This window comes from Gopherus evgoodei, chromosome 8 (assembly GCF_007399415.2).
Source record: "Gopherus evgoodei ecotype Sinaloan lineage chromosome 8, rGopEvg1_v1.p, whole genome shotgun sequence".
NCBI lineage: Eukaryota > Metazoa > Chordata > Testudines > Testudinidae > Gopherus > Gopherus evgoodei.
Window position 1 is genome coordinate 97,215,781 of NC_044329.1, and position 17,126 is coordinate 97,232,906.

At 42.6% G+C, this 17,126-nt stretch overlaps 1 pseudogene; it reads left to right on the plus strand.

Annotated features, from left to right (window-relative positions):
- The window catches only part of LOC115656786, a 94,499-nt pseudogene that overhangs the window by 60,829 nt on the left and 16,544 nt on the right, over positions 1-17,126 (plus strand).

Below are 17,126 nucleotides of genomic sequence, written 5' to 3' on the forward strand. Positions count from 1 at the left end.
TAGGGGAGGGAGTGGGTCTCTCTAAATTGGGGTCACAAAACTAGTACAAATCCATGAATTTTCCCCTTGTATGCGTTTTCTATCCCACCTCCACTTCCTAAGTGGGAATAATACTTGTAAAGAACTGTTTTACTATCTGATAGGGGGGCCCTCCTGACAAGTGTCTGATGCAGGAGCAACTGGATGAAATTCTCTGGTTTGTATTATACAGAAGGTCACACTAGATGAACTGATGTACCCTTCTGATCTTAAAATCTATGACTACATTAAGAGCCTCTCCATGACTCTACCTTTCTAATATATGTTCTAATACTGTGCTCATCACCATGGTATCTGAGCACCTTCCAGCAGTGCCTTATGCATCATGACTAACATCTGCCATGTGTTGTTTATTCCCTCATCCTCTTCCCAGGGGGAGAAGTGTATGCAGTGGAGTGTCTTGTTTTGGTAGGGTTTTTAAAATATACATGTTACAGTATATTTTTTAAAAGGCATTGCTCCTAAAAAGAGGTGGGCGCCCATAAGTGTCCTGTATGTGATACACAATACATTTACTTTTTCAGCCATATTGTCCTCTTTTCTACCTTCTTTCTTCCTCCCCAGCACCATTCCCTCTGGACCTGCTTTTAAACTGTCCCCTCTGCTCCTCTTGTCATCCTAACTTCTATGTTCCTTCTACCGCAAACCCATCAATGTTCTGTTTCAAGTAGAACGTTCAAGCCCACAATGTTTGAGCAAGTGCATAACAAAAGGCACACAAATCTGCCCCTGGCAAAGAGAGAGAGAGAGAGAGAGAAAGCACAGTGGCCATTTAAACCTAATGGAACTTTCAGGAAGCTGCCTGCAAAAACGCTGAGGGCTGAGAATGCCTAAGTCAGAGAGAGGCTGGGCAATATTACCAGTCTTGGGAGTCCAACTGTGTTTTTTCTCTAGGTTATTGGATATGGAAATGATATCTTTTTTTCTCTTTTTTTAAATACTAGGACGAAAATCTGCCATCAAATAAAAATGACTTCACTAGAGATCTGCTGCTAGAATTTGTGGCCTGTGTCAATTTGTACCCTATGTATATTGAAATATAAGAAAAAAGTGATGATAACAGTAATTGATTGGACTAATCAGAAGATAACAGACATCTTTATGTATTGATCTGATTTTAATATATGATTCTAATTCCAGATGCTACAGTATTATACTGCAAAGATTTTTTAAAAATAAATTACTAGATGATGTGCAATGACCAAGCTATTCAAACATAGGTGCTTAAAGTGAGTCACCTAGGCTCCGCTTCAGAATGTTCTGAAGTCAATGTGACGTATGTGTGTGTTTTAAGAGCTTTGTTGAATCTGGGCTCTAATTCCGTAGTTAGAGACCTAACTAGATGGCCTAATCTTCAGAGGTGCTTGGTACCTGCGGCTTTTATAAATTCCATTACAAGTGTGGACCCTCAACATCTCAGACTTCATTCCTAGGGCCTTGCCTGCACTGACAGTTTTTGGGACATCTCCTACCATTGCACAACTCAGGTGCAACTCCACTGGTACTAGCAATGGTATGGACGCTGCTCTCGACCAGCTGCTGGCATTCTTGGCACTGCATCATCTAGTACGACTCTGAGAATGATTTGATAACTTGATATTGTTGGTCTACACAGCCCCATGATAGGAAGCCCAGCAAGGGAAAGATTCCCCAGAACTGCCAGTTAGACACAACTTAAGCATCTCAAGTTGTGCATCTCTATATAAAGACTGCTCTTGAGAACTTGGCCCCAAACCTTTCTGTCTTATTTTTCCCCTTCTATAAAATGGAGATAATAATACTTGCCCACCTTGCTGGTGTTTTGTGATGATCAATTCACTAGCGTTTGAAAAATACCTTATACACTTTGCAAAGAAAACTAAATTCCTTAGTTGTTCTAAGATGTAAATATGAGTGGCTAAATCCTCAGCTTGTGTAAATTGCCATAGCTGCACGGCCTTCAAGTGAGCAACAACAATTTCCACAAGTTGAGGCTCTGGCTTGCTGCAACTGAGTATCTGCATAATCTTGTATCTGTGCTCCATCCCCTCTATTTCTCTGCACCCCTGGATGTTTGTTCCTCTCATTTGTTTAGTCTTGTCTTTTATTTAGATGTGCCTGTCTTGGTTAATGTAATGCTTAGCACACTATGGATCCCAGAAATCTAAGAAATAATAACAACGCTAGAATGAACACAGAACCTTCCAATGAGTGGCAGCCTTCTGTCACCACAGGCTTGGAAGTATTTTTTTAAACATTGCCATTGGGTTACAGAATTACCTTGGGCAACTTCACCTCCCCATGCCTCACTTTCCCATCTCTAAAATGGGGATAATGATACTGATCTTGGAAAGTGCTTTGAAGTATATTGATGACAGTATATGCTGACCATATCTACAGTGTAGACACTACCTACACTGATAGGAGGGATTCTCCCATTGGCGTAGGTAATACACGTCCCTGAAAGACTGGCTTAACTATACTGCTCACCCCTAACTGATGTTGGTAAACTGACCGAATTGTCTAATGTCTAACAAGCCGTATGGGCTTCTCCCTCAAATCTTCAAGGTGCTCTTATGCTGAGTGTTGTGATCACAGTGGACTGAAGTCAGTTACATTTTGGGAACAGGGAAAAAATTGTTTTATAGGCCCACTCATAAATGCTAAGGCTTTGTGTAGCTGCCACAAAGCCTGATTAAGGTGGGGCACAGAGGCTGTATCTCCTGAGTTTCGGGCAAGCTCCCTGACCTCTGGACCCATCCTTCCTCTGCCAGCTTTGTTCCTCTCTCCTTGACTTTGATGTTTCTCCCCACACTCCTTGATCTCTTTTGGAAATAGCCTGGAAATGGCTCCCAGACTTCAGATGAGCCTTATGAATGTAGTAATACGCTTTCCTAGAGACAACATATAACTGGAAATCCCCCACCTCTCTTTAAAACACAACTTTAATGACTTGACTTCTGCCAAATGTTCCAAGTCCTGCATTTTCAAGTATGTGTTCCAAGGAAGAGTTTTATGGTGGTGGTTTATTTTTTTTATTTCCAAAAAAATTGCTTTCAATTCACTTGATAAAGGCAAAATAACTAATTGTGTTTATACTGTGGTTAACCATGAATAAGTTCCTAAGAAATTAGTCACCTGCTTAATGCACGAAATATAGTAGATGCAGTACATCCAAGTGTCCCATTGGTTTCAGTGGCATACCAGTACAGCACAGCAGATGCAGTGGGAAGCCAGCAATGATGGTTTTCATGGTTAATAGCCATGAAAGATTTTGGGTAAGATTGAACCATCAAACTTCTTTTGAGAGCAGTGCTGCAAACTTGGTGCAGAACAGAGTTTGCAGCAGGAATAAAAAAATGCATATTTAAAATCGACCATCCCCAGTATTGCTAACTGAAGTGAATAATAGGAACTCTGTTGTACATAAAAGTCAGCTGGCAACATTATAAGAAGGTAAGAGGCTTGAAAACTGCTGGCTCAGTGCTACAAACACCCTGCTTGTCCGTTATCATCAACATGTTAATCTGCAGTGGTGCATTAGGAAATTGGTGTGGCATTTTTTCTTTTTATATATACTATCAAATGTAAAGTTTCTCTTTGCTTCAGCCTTTGGCGTTCTCCTGGCAATATGAAGATCACTCATCCTGGGCCCTGGGATAGTCCAAGATGCCATTCTCCAGTTTTGTCCCATTGTTGTTAACCAGCTCATTGTGTTGTAATTTTAACACTTTCATTTTTTAAAACCTAGGAGAATTAAGAGTGGATATGATAGAACTGTATCAGAGGGCTGTGAACTGGCAAATTATTTCCACTTCTGATTCTAGTTGTCCAGCTCCTCATTTTTTAAATTTATTTTGGCTGCTCTTTTGTAAATAGGAGAGAATTGTGTTGATCTTCCTGTGCCGCTGTGATTTTAAAAAATAAATCTAATGGATATGGAACCTCTGTTGCCGAGATTACAGCATCACGTAGCGCTATCAGCTTAAAATGCAATGTTGTGCTTAGTGTTTAGTTCATTAAGGCATTTTGTCAATCGGTTCATTTGGGCCTATTAACTTAATTGTTCTTTGTGAACAAATGGGTCATTCTCTCTCCACAAAGAGAGAACCTCAAAGCCAGTTTCAATATTTTGGGGAACTCACATACATGCAAAAATATGCATGCATATGTACACACACACACACAGTGCGTACACATACTGGGTGGAATCTCCATATTGTATGGATCAGATTGGAAGTTAAAAATCAGAAGGAGGAATGTTTTGTTTCTAAAACAAATGCTTCTAGATCTGTATGGTTGTACTGTTGCAAATGTCTTGTATGCACCTAAGTTAAAGTTTCTTTGTGCTATAAAAGAGAGTAATTTAACGGAGGAAAATCCAAAACCTGGCAAGCTAAAACAAAAAATCCTTTCCCAAGCTGTTTTGATAAAGTTCTCTTTGTTAAATCCCCTACAGTGTTTTGTGGTTCATTTCCCCGACCCCCCCCCCTCTCTCTCTGTAAAAAAAAAAAAAAAAAAAAAAAGCTGATTTCTGACCACTTCTCATCCTCCCCTTGGAATGTAAAAGGATTATCCCCCCTTTTAATTTCTCTTCCTGAGATTTTTTTTTTTATTATTATTTTTAGGGGACAGTGTTCTACTCACCAAACCTGTAACTTTAACAGAGGGTGACAGGGTGACCTTGACGACAGATGTTCTTGTGGCAACAGATGGCACTAGCAAACCCGAGAAGCTGCTGTATGCCGTCTCTGTGCCACCTGTGCACGGTCAGATTGAGTACATCAATTATCCTGGCATGCCCATTTCCAGTTACAGCCAGTTGGATGTGGTGGCCCAGAAGGTCTGCTATGTTCATGACAATAGCCATGAGGCTAGTAAGGATTCATTCAGGTGAGAAGGCTTCCCCGTTACTCTCCAATGTATTTAAAGACCTTGAGTAGGCTAAGGGTTAAATTTGCTTCTCATTTACTCCCTATACCATACAATAAGTGCAGTATTTAATGACCGATATGGTAGTACCAAAGAGACTGCTTCAATAATATTGTGGTATATTATCATCAGTACAGTCATGACATATTTTTATTATTGAAGTCATATGTCCAAAGGCAATAGGAGACATGCTTAGTATTGAGGGATACCTGGCTAGATGTTCATAATCAATTAGCATGTGAAATCAAAATATGTTAGTACATATAAGAGCATGCTTTTCCCCCTTGCCCTTTCCAAGGTCTCAGGTGGCAGGGCAAGGGAAATGATCTATTCCCTATCTGAAAAGTAGTTGCTCTCTGGTCAGTTTCTTCCTCCTGAAGAAAAAAAAAACAGTAACATTGTCTGAAATTATCAGTAGAACTTAATCCAGATGGTGGTGTCGTTTCTAAGAAAAAGCATATGTTGGCTATTATGATACTTAAATATAATGGTTTTATATTCCTCCAGTGGGTAAAAAAGGCACACAACAGGGCTGTTTTTTTATCCTATGAATGGAGTTGGGGAGGCAGGAGATTTTATCTTCCAGAATGGTGTGTTTCCCAAAAGATGTGGCAAATTCAATTGATAAGAACCTGCTGTGAAAACCATACTCCAGTGGAATGTAAATTTCTGAGCAACTCTGCCCAGTAACAGGGCAGAGACTTGATTTACTGCCCACTCTGAAATATCATTTTCTATATTCTTCTGGGCTTTTTTAACATGTTTTTCTTTCCGATCTGCTTTAAAAGTTATTTACGCTCCCTTTGCAGCAAAATGGGGACTATAGCTAATTTTATTCTTACTATGATTAACTAGGAATAATTTCCTAAGAAATGAGTCAAATTAACAAGGGGAAGAAGCAAGCAATAAATCATGAAAGCGGTCTATTTCTAAGTGGGGTTAAAACCACCATTAAATAAATCATCGATTCTAAATTATGACCCACTTGGATATGAGACAGAATCGCTTTTTTTCCCCCTTCAAAACTCGTGGAGAAAGGGAAAATTAAAAAGTAGGTGCAAGCTTCTATAGCCCCTTTACCTCATCCAGGAAGTGTAAAGGAGATGGAGCCACCTGCAGGAATCTTCCCCGGTATAAGCGGTTTCCATGGGCTGCTGTAGTAATACCGAAAATGCTGCCCTGAGCTTGGGCTTTGGCAGGGAGGGAGGGGGTGTAGTCACAGCTGCATGCTGCCTACTCTCAGCTGTGAAATGGCTGTTAAAGGGGTGTAACTGCCTAACATAAGTTGGAGTATCCATGGGGCCAATCTAATTTATGCTGGGGATCAGACCCGGACTATGGAGGGCACAAAAGTTGCTTAAAGCACCTTTGTCTCCCCACTGGTGTGCCTGCACCAAGCACATGAACAGAGGGTATGTCTACACTGCAGTTACACACTTGCAGCTGGTCTGTGTCAGCTGACTTAGACTCATGGGGCTCCGGCTATGGGGCTGTTTAATTACAGTGTAGACATTCAGGCTTGAGCTGGAACCCTCCCACCTTGCAGGGTCCTAGTTCCTAGGCTCCAGTCCGACCCCTAATGTCTACACTACAGTTAAACAGCTCCTTAGCCTGCAGGGCCAGTGCAAGGATGTTTCACCCCCTATGTGAAACTTCCACCTTGTTCCCTCCCCCCCGCACCCCAGCTCTGAGGTGTCTCCCCATGGCAGCTCCCCCCTCCACCCTGAGGTGCCCCCCTTGCAGCAGCTCCCCACCCTCTACCCTCCCCAGCTCACCTCTGCTCTGTCTCCACCCCGAGCACACCATTGCTGCTTCACTTCTCCCACCCTAAGCTGATTGGCGCCACAAGCCTAGGAGGCGGGAGAAGTGAAGCAGCTAACTCCTGCCCCGCCTCCTCCCTGAGCATGCCATGGCTGCTTCACTTCTCCTGCCTCCCAGGCTTGTGGCGCCAGTCAGCTTAGGGTGGGAGAAGTGAAGCAGCCACGGTGTGCTCGGGGAGGAGGTGGGGCAGGGAATTCCCCTGCATGTCCCCCCCTCCTTACTTGCTGCAAGCGGCCCTCCCCGTGCTCCCCTACCCCAGCTCCGTCTGCCTAATTGCCAGAGGCAACTGGGGCGGCCGAAGATCCAGCAGCCACAGTCTCTACTGAAGAAAATGGTGCCTCCCAAAACCTTGTGCCCTAGGCGACCACCTAGGTTGCCTAAATGGTTGCACCGGCCCTGCTAGTCTGAACCCGTGAGTTTCTGAGCTTGAGTCAGCTGGCACGGGTCAGCCACAGGTTTTTAATTGTAGTGTAGTGTAGTGTAGAGGGCTAGTGTGACTAGTCCTCTTGATCTAGGACCTGCCTGATCATTTTTATTACATTTTTTTCTTTATATTGTTGCTTTGACTTTGCTATCACTCATGCTGGCATAACTCCATTCATTTTAATACAATGACTTCTGATTTGCACCAGGGGAAATGAGTTCAGAATCAGACCTGCTGTGACTATTACCTAGTTTATATTCTATTTCCTCTGCCTTGCATCAAGTGTTGTCACTTACCCCTTTGCAAAGTGAATGCAGAAAGCACACAAGGTGCAAGGTGTGACACTCCACTCTGTAATGTTTTATGGAAATATGCTTATGAGTGTGAATATAATGTAACTGGAATATGTTTTATGCAAAAGGTCTCTTGTAAGGTATCATTACGAATCGTATAATCTACAGAGTGTTCATCCTATTTGTATGTATGTAATTATGCAAAGTGTGGGCCATTGATGGTGATTTAGAATCTTGATGGCTCCCATTGGTTAGGACAATTGGTTGTAAATGGTCTGTTTACTTGCAAACCTTCCCTGGCTGCATGCAGGCTAGCCCTGGAAGAATGAAGGCTGGGGTCTCACAGGACATGTGAACATGTCACCTGATACTGGAATCCATCTTAAACCTTCCATTTAGAAGGAGAGGCGGGAACCCAGAGAGATGAAAGATTCCTGCCTTGTGCAAAAGCTATAAAACAGGGTGGAACAGAACATAGGGGGTCCCAGTCATGAGAAAGCCTCTGCTTTTCACCTAAGATGCCTGCTGGAACTAACAAAGACTGTACCAGGGAAATGATTGGGCCCAGACTAGGAAGGAGTCTAGTGTGTGAAAGAAGCTTATTGGAACATCTCTGAGGGTGAGATTTACCTGTAAACAAAAACAAGGAGGAGTCCTTGTGGCACCATAGAGACTAATAAATTTATTTCTTAATGTTTTGGGCTTAGACTTGTGTATTTTGTTTTATTTTGCTTAGTGACTTACTTTGTTCTGTCTGTTATTACTTGAAACCACTTAAATCCTACTTTTTATACTTAATAAAATCACTTTTGTTTATTAGTAAACCCAGAGTAAGTTATTAATACCTGGGGGGAGCAAACAGCTGTGCATCCCTCTATCAGTGTTATAGATGGCGGACAATTTATGAGTTTACCCTGTATAAGCTTTATAAAGAGTAAAACAGATTTATTTGGAGTTTGGGAGCTGGGTGTCTGGGTACTGGAGATAGGTGACCTGCTGAGTAGTTTTTGGCTAAAGTCTGCTGCTACGGGGCCTTGGACCAGACCTGGGTCTGTGTTGCAGCAGGCTAGTGTGTCTGGCTCTACAAGGGAGGGTTCTGGAGTTCCAAGCTGGTAGGGATAACTTCAGCACGTCAGCTGACAGTTCCAAGGGGATCTGAACCCGTCACACAAGGTAGTTGAGAATTCCAGCCCTGTTTCTTTTGGAAATGGTTTTTATTTAAGGAATGCTATCAGTAAAGCAGAGGAGCTGTGCAAACACCATCCACTCTATGAAAATGTACAGAACCTTTTAACTAGAACTGCTAAAACATCTCAAAATTTAGAAATTTCAGCAAAATTTTTCCTCAAAATTTTCATGGGGAAAAGAGATCGAAAGGAGCATTCCATTTTCTAAGCAGCTCTTCTTTTAACCTCATATTTGCAATTATTTTTATGAACTATTTTCCTCCCTAAAAACATCCATAAAATGGAACCAATTTACTTGTGTCTGTGGGCCCAATTCCCTTGAGGTCACTTGAGCTATGTTTGCTTATGCCGGTGAAGAATGGTTCCCCAATGTTTTGTATTCTAGGCCAACGCTGTTAGCTGGTGTAAAACTGCATTTATTTCAGTTGTGCTATGTCCATTTTTACTTTATAAAGAAAGTTCATAATGCTGCTGCTAAGAGTTTCCTTATTTTGTAATGTGCTTTTCTGTCCAGAGCATTGTGTGTGTTTGTGTGAGTGATTCTTTTGGATTCATTCAGTTGTTTGGTTTGGTTTCCATGGAGTAAATCCTGGTCCCTCTTTTACAGGTGTGAAGTGTTTTCTGGCAGTGGAACTGGTATAGTTCCTTTGGACATTGTGTGTGTGTGTGTGTGTGTGTAATTAGAGGGGCTACACAAGGGATGCACACAGGTTCCCCATGTGGCACAGAGATCAGTTCCACATCTGCACCCATCAGCAAGTAGGTGTTGTGAAAGGCCAGGGGCCTCAGTCTTTCCTCTGAAAATTAAAATCTTTTGAAACTGTAAAGCCCTATGGGCTAAACTGTGCTTGTTGGCCCAGTGTTGAGCTACGAGTGCTGTGTGAGCTACTTTCCCTCCCCCGCCCTCCCCTATGAAGGACTAACCGTGCATGCCACTAGGACTCAGAGACACCCCCGGAATTGTAACTCTTTCTTTACTTTCCCTTTGCTCTAGGGCAGTGGTTCTTAACCTGTGGTGCACGCGCTCCTGGGGGTGTAAGATGCCCTTTCTGGGGGTGCAAGACATGCCAGATTTTTTTAGACAGTAAATCATGGAAAACACAAATTAAGCACATGCACGTAAGTACAACTACTTTGATTAATCAAACCTATGTATTTATTAACATTATACATTTTAAAATGATTACTGTAATATACAAACAAAAATATTTCTAGGTCTAAAGAACTGAGCTACTTCAATGATTTTCGATCAGAGGTGTGAGAACATACTTTGAGAACCAAAGGGGTGCAGGCTGCAGTAAAGGTTAATAACCCCTGCTCTAGGGAGAATAGTAGTTTGTTTCTGGCCTGTACCAGCAGTGAATTCTGACAATTCCATGGTGCATCACCTGAAGTGGCCAGTGAGGAGAGGGATGGTAGAGCCAAGGCTCCACCTCTCTCACTGCCAATTTTCCACTCTCCTGTTCTGGGACCAGCGGGGGAATGCAGCACCTACTTACTCCTACACGTGTAAGATGACATCCTGGTCCTATTGAAGTCAATTGCAAAGCTTCCATCAACTTCAGCGGGGAAGGAATTAACGTCTGGACTCAAAGGCCATGTCTTGATGGGTAAACAGTGTTTTTTCCCCAGTCATGTTAGCTCAACAAGGCCAGCTAACCTAACTTCAGATATATTTACCTGCATTTTAATGGAGTTTCTTAATCTTGTTAAACTATCTTGAGCTAACATGATTGAAAAATATGCCCTTTTTTCCTACCCAGACATACCCAAAGTCTGGGTAGCTCATGCAGGGATGTGAGCAGAGTTCTTGCTTTGTGCTACGGATATGTAATGCATGTCACACTCTGGCTCCAGGTAGCTGCTAATTGTTATTGCTATACCCTTACCATTATATGAACTGCACTGTTAAGGAATTGGCCAATCAATGTTGGGCGAGACTATAGCATCATTTTTGGGGGTAGAGATTTCACCAGCCAGAGTTAGCAAGACTCACCACATTTAGCATAACACACAAGTAATATCTGGGCTCCTCCTATGTGCTATTCACACACTCCTATCCACAAACATGGCTTCAAATACCATAACTGCATTTATGACTCAAGTCTTCCTCTCTACTAAAGACCTGTTCACCCCCTATCCTATTGTGCATCTTGGCCTGTCTTTTTGTCACCCACTCATGGATATTCAGCCGACAACTTCAAGCTCAACGCTGCCAAAAATAAGCTTCTGATTTCCCTCTTCTTCCTCTCTCTTTCCCTCATGAAGCTTTCTTCTTCTCCACCATGTCTCTGTCACCATGGATACCACACCATCCTCCCTATCATGCAAGCCTTCAATAAAGGAATCATTTTTGATTTGGCTCTTGACTTATGCTATCAGGCCATAGCCAAGTCTCGGCACCTCTGCCTACATAACACTTCAAAGATTCAGCCTCTTTGTCTGTCCTGCCAAGTCTCTTGTCCAAGTCCTGACTATCTCATCCCTTGACTAATGTAGTCCCCTCCTCTCTGGCCTGGAGGTCAGCCACATTGCCACTTCAAGTCCATTCAGAATGCCGCTGTATCTTCTTGATGTGTTGCTCCAACTGCATCAATTCCCTCTTTGTGTTCCTTCACTGAAAAAGCCTGATCACCTTATCTCTCGCCTTTGCTCTGCTAGTGCTTTAGCCTCTGTCACCAGCCAGTCCACTTTTCTCAAGCACCTTCACTCTCATGCATGGGAAATCTCCCCATCAAAATCCATACAGCCACCATTTTATCCTCTTTCAAATCCCTTCTTAAAACCTACTTCTGCTGTGACACCTACAAATCACTCCTGCTTGGCATTGGTTGGTCAAGTGGCGAGTCAGGACCTCTATTATTCTGCTAAACACTCTACCTTATGTTATCTCCTCTCCCTTCTTACCCATGTCCTGTCCGTCTGTTTTGTTCACCTGCCCTGCCCTATCTTTCATCTATAGACTATAAACTCTCTGAAGCAGGGGCTGTCATCTTTGCTATTTGTCTGCTTGACTCTGCTTGTCAGCACAATTGGGCCCTGACCCCTGACTGGGGTTCCTAAGCACTATTGTAATACAAATAAAGTAATGATAAATAGCCCTTGATCTACAAGTGTTAACAGTGAGCAGCCTAGAAATGACTCATCCAAAAAACGATTGCATTTGGAGATACCGGACATTTTCCTATGTCTGCTCAGACTACAGCTAATATTTAGGTTCTCTCTATTGAAGATAAAATCCAAATATTAACCTGGAGTTGCACTGGTGGGATAGCATTGTCAGTTCCACATTCATGGCTGGATTTGGCACCCCCACAATAAATGGAGGGTGATCACACAAAAGAGATTATGTGCTAAGTACCTGTAGCAGAGAGCATCGTCTGTATGGCTCTTCCACCACTCTGCCAAAGGTGATTTAAAACAGGTACACTGGGTTGTTGTGGGGAGGCATGGAGGAGAGAGAGATGCCTGCTTTTCAAGAACGAAGGAATTAAAAATCATTTTTAAAAAAACCCTGCACCCTAAATTAATTTCTGCTGGTAATCTATATTGGGTTAAATAACTCCTCATTATTCTTCAACACAGCTGAGGCTTCTCAAAATGTTTATCTTGTTTTGTAACTGCTACCTTCTGGCATGTTCCAGTGCCAACTCTCCTTGCCCTTGCTATATTTCATTCTCACTATTTTTGGAATGGAGCTGCTGGTTCCAGGTGATTTAATAAATTGCTTCTTTTTTTTCCCTGTGTTCCTTTTAACTTACCCATCTGCTCAACACATGCGTAACTTGCAATCTGTCGGCAGTTTGCAGAAAGACAAACTGTCAGAGCTGCGTGCAGTTGACAACTTTGTTCCCAATTAGATTAGTGGTAATTTTAACAGATTTCAGGGCAATCGAAAAAAGAGATGACATGTTATTAAAGCATCAATTTTGACAAACCCGAGCACATACAATTTCAGTGTAAATTATTTTAAATGCTTTAATTAAAGTGATGAAAGATTTACCCTTTTAAGCAGGAAGTGACTGCAAGACAAATATAAAGGGAAAGTGGATGAGAGAGTTTCCTAAATGGTTTATGCTGCGCATGGCAGTCCACCAGTCATCACCACCATAATCTTATGACTGTAATGTTGGAGGCATAGTTAATTATTCAGAGCCTCCTCTCTGTAGCAGATGTGATTAAGAACATGAAGTGCAGTATTTAGAGATCTAAGCACTACCTATGAAAATCTCAGCTCAAGCCTCTTTTAGATTAAAAGCTGTCAGAAAATTGCCTGGGAATCTAAAATGGTGGATATATTTGTAAATATCACCCTTTTGCTCTTCCTTCTGCAACTCCTCCTGTAGTACAGATGTCTAAACCCATGAGTGGAAGTGAGTGGTTATCTGGAGCAAGCATTGCTTTTCCTACACTTGAGGACATGTTACCGCCTTAGGAGCCCAGTAAAAGAATGCTACATATATTATTTAAACGGAATAAAGCACTCAAAATTCATCAGTACCAGAGTGCTTATATCATATGTATAGTACACTTAACCATTTAAACATCTTCATGAATTATGACACCAATCCAGCATTCTTCATGCAACAAACCTCCCATTGGCTTTACTGGATGATTTTCACAGTACGGAGCGCAGGACCCATATGTTATCCAGCCCTAGTGTGTTGTTGGCCTAACTGATTTGTTCTACTAGAAGGATATAATCCCTTAGTCGCATCATCTTGGTGGCTGGAAACTGAAGTGCACACATTTAGCTGCACCCATGTGGATGCTCAAAATGGGGGGGAGGGTTGGGAAGGGAACAAAGAGCCCTTGATATCTCCTTGCAGCTGCTATGCACGATCCAGGCACAATTGCAGTCCTACCCTCTTGTCTGTACAGAGATGGCTCCCCACTAGCACCCTGTAGGACGCAGGTGTCTCCAAGGAAAACAAGAAGAGGTTAAATGGTGCAGCAGGCATGCTTTTCCTAGGCATCAAGGATTTTGGGGTAAACAGGTTAAAGTTTTGGAGTAATGTGACTCCACATTACCCCAAAGTGGGACTGTCCTTAAAGCCATAACTGAATCCTTATATCTTATATCCCGATTCTGCAAAGCCCTTAAGAACACACTTAAGTATTTTGCTGAATCAGAGCCTAAGTCTTCGAGGAAGATCTCATTATTGGACAGTGAAAATAAAGAGCTGCATTCTTGTAGAATTCTGCAAGGTTATTTGTGCCTCTTATTTTTCATCAAAAGTTTCTTTCATTCAGATGTTCTTCAGCTCACAGACCTGGTTAGTCCATTAAAAAACCTTACATAATTACCAAGCACCCACATAGTATGGTCATCTCTACATGACAGAGACTGTCTTGTACTGGGGCCAGTTTACACAGATGGATATCAATAACATGGAAGCGTACTACAGACAAAATGGAGGTGCTGGGCAAATTGATAGATTTTCATTTGTAGCTACCGACAAAGTCCATCATGGTTTTCTGGTCAATGGGCAAATGAGAGAAGAGGCAATGGAATTTACAATATAGGTAACTATGGTTATTAAATGTAGCTATCTCGCTTCTGAAGCATCTCTAAAATTAAAAAGTATCTAATAAAAGAACACTAAGTCCTAACTAGAGCTGTGGTGTTAACAGATTTTGTGGTTTGCAGGCAATTCTGACATTTAAAAAAAATAGTTTGGGGACAAATTGAAAATGAACCTTTTCAAGAATTGTGGCAAATCAAAATTCAGAAAAATCCTTTTTGAGTCAAACAAAACTTCATTTTAACAAAATCAAAGCATCTTGTTTTGATTTTGACCATTTTCAACCTTTTTGATTGTTTTTTTTAAAAAGAAAATTTTGAACTGAAAAGTCATTTCTAACCAGAAAAATGAAACATTTCATTTTGAAAACATCAGAACAAATTGTTTCAGTATTTTTCAGGGTTCTTTTCCCAACTGAAATAATTTGTCAAAATAGACACAAATTTATGAAACATTTTAGTGTTGCCAAATCTGCATTTTTTGCCCAAAAAGATTTCAGCCAATTTTTTTTGCCCAGCTCTAGTTCTAACTATGAGGAAGGAATGAACCGTTTGCTTTTTTTTTGGTTGCTTTTGGGAAAACTGACCTCTCTAATATCATTATTTTTCATTTTGATATAGCTTTACCCTTTTCAGTTCAAGCCAAGAATTGCTGAAAATCTTGTGTGAGAGAATGTTTCCATGAAAAATCTGGGCCACGAGTGTAGGCTCAAGAGGCTCAGATAGATTGAAAATCATGTGAATTTGAAGGTGCTTCTCTGAATGCAATGGAACCATTAAAATATCTGAGATCAAATCTCTATTAACTGCATCTGAAAGTATGTACCAAGTCTATTGGGCCTCTTAACTGCAAAATATTGTAAACTGAAATAGCTGGTGTTCATTAACTGATTAGTAATTAACAATGGTTATTTCTATAACTTAAAAGGCTTACATAGAACAAAAAATAATTTGCGCTGTTTCCCAAAACTTGGAGCAAACAAATGTTATTTTTTTTAAAGTGATCAGATTTTTGGTGATTTTATTGATTTCCTTTTTTTTTGTGCATTTACCTTGGAGCCTCCTGATTTTGATTTACACTGCTGGCAAAGATAGTATGTAATGTTTCTTGTGGTATTTCTGACCCAACCAGGTACTGGAAATCTCACAAGACTATTTGATTTCTCTACCAAAGCTGTTCAGATAAGCAAATCAGGAATATGAACGCTAACCAGTGTGAAGCAAACAAAGCTTTTAAGATTCACCCATTGAGTGAATACTATCCATTGTTTTTCTGATACTCCACATTGTATAGTCTCATTTCAGTTGTTGGGTTTAGTGTGCAGGTGCTGGGTGGCATTTGTGACCTGTGAGATATAGGACATCAGACTAGATGATCTGGCAGTCCCTTCTGGCCTTAAACTCTATGGCAACTGTTGGTTTTTCGGAAGAAACTACGTCGCTATATAGAGTTTGTTCCAAGCTATATAGATTAGTAATGGGCATACATTATAAAGTTCAGATCTGGATTTGAACTTTGCCAGAGTTTGGAGGTTATAAAATCTGGCCAGTTCTACATTTCTATGATCCTATGATTTAGGAGCAAAAGGCCAATTAACTTTCATTGAAAATCCTTTGTCTCTTGATTGCTAGAGATATTCACCTTTATTCTCTGTAACCTAGAGTATCCTAATTTTCCTTCAGTGTCGTTGGTATTTTCTGATCCTCTTGTAGATAAGTTGGACAATCGACAGTAATGTCATCTGAAATTTGAGGTGCTGAATATTGAAAAATTATAGCTAGTGTGAGGTTTGTCAGGCTAACATTTCAACAATGAATGAATTGTTTCTTGTTCCTTATCTCTCTCATTTTTATCAGTATGTAGTGAGGCGGTGTGGCTCACCTCCCCCTCAGGGAGGGTCAAGCCCCGTCAGTCATCCACGGGGGCAGGGCCGCTGGGCGGAAGTCCCGCCCCTCAAAGGGTCAGGCGGCGACCCGAAAGAATAAAAGCCGGGCCCCAGTCTTCAGTTGCGGCTCGGCCACAGGCAGGAGCAGATGTGCCCACCGCCGCTCGTGACTGGGAGGCTGCCCAAGCCAGAGGTCAAGATCAGGAGCTGCCAATGCTGCCTCGCCCCTACTATGACGAGGAGCTGCCAGAACTGCCTCGCCCCTACTACGACGAGAGGCGGCCAGAACTGCCTCGCCCCTACTGCGGCCCCGAGGAGCCCCCAGACCAGGAGTGGCCCGAATTCCCCAAAACCCTACCAGACCTGCCACCCAGCCCGGATTGGGAGGAACTGATGGTCCTGGACGTCTCTGGAACAGAGGCCCCGGACCAGGTAGGAATAGAGGGGGAATTAGGAAGTAGCCCGGGGGCAGCTGACTCCAGTCAGGCTGCAGAGCTACCGTTGCCCATGTCAGTGTGTTGCGGTCAGGACCCCACTGACCACTGGTAGAGGTGACAACCACTACCAGGGCCCCGGGCTGGAACGCAGAGGAGTGGGTGGGCCTGCGTTCCCCCTGCCACCCACAACCGAGTGGCAGATTCCCCCTCTCCCCAGTCGGAGAGGCCTGTAACTGTTTAAACTGTGTTTGGTGCCCCGCCCGAACCAAGAGCTGGGCCCCCGCTGACTTTGCCACTGCGCTGCCCTGCTCCAAAGGACCAGGGCTGTTTAAACTGTGTTGGGTGCCCCGCCCAAATCAAGGGCTGGGCCCCCTTTGACTTTGTCACTGCTCTGACCTGCCGAAAGGCAAGAGCAGACTGTAATTGCAGGGAAGACCTCGAGGCCGGTGTGGCTCCCCTCCCCCTCAGGGAGGGTCGAGCCCCGGCGGAACCCGTCTACAACTGGCACCTGACCAGGGACCTTCTGAACCCGTGCCCCTGTGAGAAGGGGCTGGTAGAAGGATGCTAGCGCATCCGGTGTCCCCAGGGCAGGGAACATGGATGT